Genomic DNA, 7,523 nt, shown 5'->3' with positions numbered 1-7,523 from the left:
ATAAAGCTCTCCTGTCCACATTTACGAATCTCGTGATTCTTCAGTTGACAGGGGCAGGAGGTCCCTCCATCTTCCCACTTACCCCAGCTATGAGGACCTCAGGGGGCCCACTTTCCTGCACAGTGCTCTGTATTAATAGGCTCTGGATAAAGAAAAATGCCTCCTCTTCCAGCTGGACAAGGACTAGAAACAAAGTGGGAACAGAACCTCCGATGTTAAATTGTACAGCAAAGGTAGACACTTATGGAGATAAGGGTTAGGAAGGAGTGATAGGGGAAAAGGTACTAGTAGCCAGGATCCTTTTTATTCAAAATGTTACTAGAACCTGTTCTTCCCCCAAGAATTCTCCTGGCCCCAGGGTAAGGCATTTTGTTTTACTTTCCCCATTCTATTCCACTTACTTCTAATGATTTTTTTTTTTTTTTAATCTTTTACGTTGGAGGGCAGGGAAAGTGAAAAGGAAAGAAAAACTCTGCATCCACTAAAGCACACTCTACCCCTGCCTAAGCCATTTACACCAGCCCCAGGTGAAGCCTTCACTTTTAAATGCAGAAAAGAAAAACAAAGCCACTCAGAGATGCTGATCTTAGGTGTTTGAGCTCTCAAAGGACTGCCGGAAGATACATCTACATTTCAAAAGAAAACCAAACTCAGACTCCCTGAGTCTTTGTAGGAAGACCTGAGTTAAGAACTCTAGGAGAGAGTCTGGATTATTGGAAGAAAAGGGTTCAATTGGCAGAAAAGGATGGGAGATTGACACCTGCTAAGGAAACCTTGTGAAATATTGAAAATCGCTCACCAGCCTCTGAGATGTTTGTAGACCCCTGGTGGTTAAGGAGACCCAAAATGAAAACCACCTTTCTAGTAGGTTTTCATCAACTCAGCATATGCCAGTCCTGGCAGATAATGGCACCAATCAAAAGTCCAGCCACCTTCTCCCACTAATGCTTTGGGTCTCTGTAGGCTCCTTGGACCTTAGTGAGTACGCCCAGAACAAACACACAACCAGTTGTAGCTACATGAGTAGCCTAAGACAGCCCTAGGATCTCTCTTATTGTCAGAGATTAGGCTTCTGCATCCTGGCAGACAGACAACTTTAAATAAAAAAATACATTTACTTACAGAAAAAAAAATAAAAGTAAGTTTCATGCACACTGGACATTTTGACCCAAGATTCATACCTCGTATTCGTCCTCCGTATTCAAACAGCTGGAGTCTGTTTGACTCCAGGATTCGTTCTCCTTCAACCCTAATATCCCATCTGTCACCAGGTATCCTCACTTTTGAAATGTTAGTTTGTGGGGCACCTTAGCCTCACTATTCTCTGCCATGTTATCTTGCCCCTAAACTATTGTAATCCACGTCACCAGGGATATTTATTTAAAATGCATGTCCCTGAGCCCCTAGGAATCAGCCTCAGCAAGTCCGAGTGCATGCAATCTTCTTCTCTAATAACTTTCTGCAGCCCTGATCTCTCTGTTCTCTGAACTCTGCCTTCAGAGTGTGCCCTTCTTAGCCCAGTCTATAAACATTCTCCCATTACCTTGTAGGTGTGTAGGGAAGAAAAGATTTATTTTCTCACCATTAAATTAAGTTTGTCTTAAAGCTGCTTCCACACATATGTTAAGTTCAGACTGAAGGTTTATCTGTACATAGTGAACTGTGACCTACCATGACATACAAACAGCCTGTAACCTATTCTTGTAACACCGAGTCCCAGCCAATCACAGCGGCCAAACTTCAGTCAACCACAGGCAGCCACCTATTCAAGCCAGGTTCAAATAAGGCAAACACCTAGCTGTAACCCATCCAGCTGTTTCTGCACCTCACTTCTGTGTTCTGTACATCACCTTCCTTTTTCTGTCCATAAATGTGATCTGACCATGTGGCAGCCCTGGAGTCACTCTGAACCTATTCTGGTCTGGGGCTGCCCAATTCTCAAATTTTTCTTTGCTCACTTAAAACTCTGTTATATCTAATTCCTAAAGTTTTTATTTTAACATCACCCAATGTTATGTTCATTGCTGAGACACCAATAACAAAAGACAGATTAACAGCAGAAAAAGCATACAAATATATTTAATGTAAGTTTATATAACATGGGAGCTTTCAGAAATAAAGACCTCCCAAAACAGGGAAAACTGTATATTTCTATGCTAGGTTTCATGAAGAGTGAACAGTCTTGGGGAAGTATGATTAGACAAAGTAGGTATGACATGGCAATAAACTGGGGAAGACTTAGCAAGGACTTTTTATTCAGATTCTTTTTTCTTTCTCTCTCTCTTTTTTTTTTTTTTTTTTTGAGACAGAGTCTCATTCTGTCGTCCAGGCTGGAGTGCAGTGGTGCAATCTCGCCTCACTGCAGCCTCCGCCTTGCATATTCAAGTGATTCTCCTGCCTCACACCCAGCTAATTTTTGTACTTTTGTAGAGACAGGGTTTCACCATGTTGGGCAGGCTCATCTCGAACTCCTGAACTCAAGTGATCTGCCTGCTTCGGCCTCCGAAAGTGTTGGGATTACAGGCATGAGCCACTGCACCCGGCCTTTTTATTCAGATTCTGTGAGGCATCTCTGTGTCTTTGAGGATAAGGATATTATTTTCCTCTGTAGTAGAAAGAGTACCTCTTGAATGAGGGTCTTATGACCTTCTTCAGAGGAGAAAGAGCAGGGGAACAGGAGAGTGACCTTCCGACTTCTACCATTTTCTCAAATGCCAAGGTGCCGTATTTTGGGGTAGGATGATCTGAACCCCATCAGGTTATCATCGTGTTTTCCTAGCTAGAGCTTTACTTCCTCATGGGCAAAAACCATGTGTAAACATCTTTCACCTAGGAAATAGCAAAATAAATAAACATATTCTGTGCCAGCCACAGAGCTAAGAGGTTTCCCAGATGTGTTCTCATTCACTTTGGACAAAAACTCTTGAAGGTAGTATGTCAAAGCATAATTTTCAAAATGTTCAAAACATTCTTCTTATACAGATATATGGTGAATATGTATTGAATTTTATATAACTCATTATTAAGAAAACTAGCAGGATGAAAAACTCAGTTCAAAACAATTAGGAAAAACAAGAACGATAGGGCACCAGGTAGGGCAGAGGGGGAAAAAGAACGCTGAGAGATCATTGCTAAGTTAGTTGCAAAATCAGTTAATGTCCTACAAGGCAATAAACCCATAATCTGGGGGAAATCAAAAGACAATAATTAAAACAAATTTACCCTGAAGATCTGAATTGGCTTTTATTTACAATTCTAGAGTCAGGCAACACCTCATTCTATAAAATAGAATAAGTATTCCAGTGAGCCCAGCAGAGAAGGCTGGTTTAATAGACAGAAAAGGGCTGAGGAAAGCAGAAACAGGAAAAAATAATCAGATAGGTCATTTCAAAGTTATTTTTCTTGTAAAGGTTAAAGTAGAGGAGATTTCCTTATCATGTTGGCTAAAACAGGCTTGTTGGGAGATTTGGCTATTATCTATCTTGCGCATGCGCGCACTCTCTCTTTTTTTCTCTCTGTCTCTCGCTCCTGATTTCTGGGAAGGTCAGATAAGGGTCTTAGTTTCAGCATGTCAGCAGGGAACTCCAGCATGAAGGACACCATTTTGGTTTGATTTGTTGGGCCTAGTACAGAGCTCAGCCCAAACCAATGAATGGCCTTTTATAAATTTTATTTAACAGGGGCTATTTTCTCCACCGGACAGAAATGTGTATTATCACATCTTAGCAGTTTTACAGAATCGTAAAATATCTGGAACCTAATCAATTATGCAAATTTACATTTCCCTAAATGGTCAGATTACTTTGAAGCGGGCCTTGTTGAAAATTTTATTAGCACAGCATTAAAAGATAACTTTATCTTCTTTCTGCCTTATTTCCTGTTTTGGAAGTTTTCTGTAACAGTAGGTATTATTTATTCCATTTTACAGATATGGAAGCTGAGGTTCAGAGTAGTGAAGTTCCTTGCCTGTGACTGCAAGTAAGTAAAAGAGCCATGTATAAGTGCTAAGGTTTGCTTGATTCCAAAGCTCACCTTTGTCCTACTATACTATGCAGTTAGGTACCTTAAAGGTATTCAATAAATATTTCTAAATTTATTAGCATAGCAGTAGCATCCCATGGCTTAGTTTATAAAATATTAGCCAAGGAACATATAATAGTTAATACTTGTCTCTAAAGTTCTTAACTCATGGCAAAGCTTACACATCAAGAAAAAAGGAAATACCATTATTTGAATGACAGTCCTTTAATTCCCAGTCAGATCCTGCATTTTAGAGAAACAATCAAGATTGTCTTAGATTCTACGATATAGCATCCTAACTTTGTAATACTTAGATATTCACTGAACAAATATTGATCATCTAGTGGATATCAGGATCCTTTGTTCCCCCTATATCACCATTCATGGTAAGATACTTAAAGGTAGATAAAATTTTTTTTTTTATTTTATTTTGAGAGTTATAAGGCATTAATTTCAGATGATCAGAGACAAACTAGTGATAGGTAATAATGTCACATGTTAAAGACTGAGAATTATCCTGGTAGCTAGAATATCATGCTGACTTCCTAATTCTAAAAAATTCTCTAGCCTATTGAGGAGTGCCATCAAAGGTGACATTTGGTAACTTGACGATGGAAGAAAACCAATATAATTTTTCTCAAGACAGATCAGGCATCTCTGCAATGAATTTTTCTTTGCATAGAACCAAATAATGTTGCAGTAAGCCATGCCACTTTTCTTTTTATGTAACTTCAGTAAATCCACTCCTCGCAAGGTAGGACAATATCAAATTCCCGTACTTATTTGTATGGTTGCAGTACTGCTTCCGGACAGCAGAGGTCACTAATAATAGGTATACTAGATTACCAACCTTTAATAAATGCAAAATAACTAAAGGAGGAAGCAGTTTTACCTAAATTTTGTGCTCTGTGGTAATTGTACAAAATAACCAATAATACCATGTATTCTTTGAGACATTACACACTTGCTCTCTACATACACATACTGGGTAAAAAAAAAAAAAAAAAAAAATCAGAAAGTCAGTGTTTATTGGTATTCCACTTGCATACACACACAGTAAAGGAAATTACCAGGCATGGTGGCTCCTGCCTGTAATCCCAGCATTTTGGGAGGCCATCGCTTGAGGCCAGGAGTTTGAGAACAGCCTGGGCAACATAGTGAGACCTTGTCTCTACAAACTTTTTTAAAAAATTAGCCAGGTGTGGTGGTGTGCACCTGTAGTCCCAGCTACTCAGGAGGCTGAGGTGGGAGGATCACTGGATCCTGAGAGGTTGAGGCTGCATTGAACCATGATGGTGCCACTGCACTCCAGCCTGGGTGACAAAGCAAGACAAAAGGAAACTGGTATCCTCAGGAAGAGTCTACTGGTTGTCTAGTTAACAACACTTGAGTAACCAACAGATGATTCCCTTAGAAAACTAGAGGAAAAACTTGTCATGTTCTTCTAGTGATAATACAGTCATCAAAAGCACAATCATATTAGGTAATAGTCATCTGGCTGTTGATCTAGAAATCAGTCAACCATTTGCCTGATAGTACAACCAAAAGAACACTGGTATTTGAGGTTCTTCACCTTTGGTTTGACCAATTGCTAGTAACAAAACATTTAAACCATAAACGAGAATTCAAGTCAAGGGCACTAAATTCTAAGTAACTCTTAACATCTTAAGATTGAAACGTTGACCGGGCGCGGTGGCTCACACTTGTAATCCCAGCACTTTGGGAGTCTGAGGCGGGTGGATCACGAGGTCAGGAGACCATCCTGGCTAAGATGGTGAAACACCGTCTCTACCAAAAATACAAAAACTTAGCCAGGTGTGGTGGCGGCCGCCTGTAGTCCCAGATACTGGGGAGGTTGAGGCAGGAGAAATGGCGTGAACCTGGGAGGTGGAGCTTGCAGTGAGCTGAGATGGGCCACTGCACTCCAGCCTGGGTGACACAGCGAGACTCCGTCTCAAAAAAAAAAAAGAAAAAAAAAAAAGATTAAAATGTTGGTGTCTAGTCCCTAGGCCAGTGGTTCTCAAGCTTTTTGGAAGCAATCGTTCTGTATCAAATTCGCTTGGAAAACTTGTTAAAACACAGATTGCAGGTTCCACCCCCAGAGTTTCTGATTCAGGAAACTTGAAGTAGGGTCTAATAATTTGTAATTATTTAATAATTTAAGTTAATAATAATTTGTAGTTCTAACTGGTTCTCAGGGGATGCTGCTGTCAGTGGTCTAGAAATCACACTTTGAGAACCACTACTGTCCACCAAAGCCTGAATTCCAGAAGCCCAGCAACACTGCACCATGGTCAGATATAAAGGACCAAAACCTCATCTAAGAGCTCAAAAAGCCACATTCCAATTGGCTAGAGCTCAAACTAATAATGTTGTTATACTGTTCATATTTTAATCATGTCTGCTGTCATCTCATTATATTTTGTCTGCCCTTATCTGAGTGTGTTTGTTTGTTTGATTGTTTGTTTGTTTGTTTGTTTGTTTTGAGATAGAGTCTCACTCTGTTGCCCAGGCTGGAGTGCAATAGCACAATCTCAGCTCACTGCAACCTCTGCCTCCCGGGTTCAAGCAATTCTCCTGCTTTGGCCTCTTGAGTAGCTGGGATTACAGGCACATACCACCAAGCCCAGCTAATTTTTGTATTTTTAGTAGAGTCAGAGTTTCACCATGTTGGCCAGGCTGGTCTTAAACTCCTGACTTCAGGTGATCCACCCGCCTCAGCCTCCCAAAGTGCTGGGATTACAGGCATGAGCCATAGTGCCTGGCCATCTGAGTGTTATTAAATGTTTTCCTGGTTATGTTACCACTTTCTATCCATCCATCCATCACCTCACTGTTTGCTATGCATTCTTCATCTCAGGTTCAACAGCCTTATAACCAAGTTAAATTTTTTGAAACATGGAAATAATAGCAATGGACAAAAATCCTAAAGAGATAAAGAGACTAACTGAAGCAATGATCAAATAAGAAGAGTTTTGTTATGAATGGCCAGAAAAGTCCTCACCCACTTTGGCCTGGCCTTTCTAAGTTCTCCTTTCTTTATCTTGTTGTTTTGTCCAATCACTAGCAGGCAGGCCAGATCCTGAGTGAGTGAGTATTCAGTGAGATGCTGTGTTGTGCTACAAATTTCCATGCTAACAGAGAGAACTATCGGCAGGAAAAAAAAAAAAAAAAAAAAAGTGAGAGTGAATAAAATGCAAAAGCCATGACAAAATATCATTGACTCATGAATTTGTCTCCCAATTTTTCAGAAATACCTATTAGCACCTTTCTAGTTATGCTCCATGGGTCAGATAGAGACAGGTGAATAGCCACAGTACAACAAAAGGGTTCTTTAATGCCCTCATGAACAAATTCACCTCATTTCCCAAAGCTGAAAGTGAATGAAAATAAGAAATTACAATGGAAATCACACTGCAGTCTTCACTCTGGGCTAGCTTACAATGAAGACTATAATAGATAATAAATATGCAGCAAACCATGGCTGTTAAAGGAGATGCTGC

Source organism: Theropithecus gelada, chromosome 11 (assembly GCF_003255815.1).
Source record: "Theropithecus gelada isolate Dixy chromosome 11, Tgel_1.0, whole genome shotgun sequence".
In the NCBI taxonomy this organism is placed as follows: domain Eukaryota; kingdom Metazoa; phylum Chordata; class Mammalia; order Primates; family Cercopithecidae; genus Theropithecus; species Theropithecus gelada.
The sequence above is the reverse complement of the archived record's forward strand: the minus strand, read 5'-3'. Positions refer to the sequence as shown.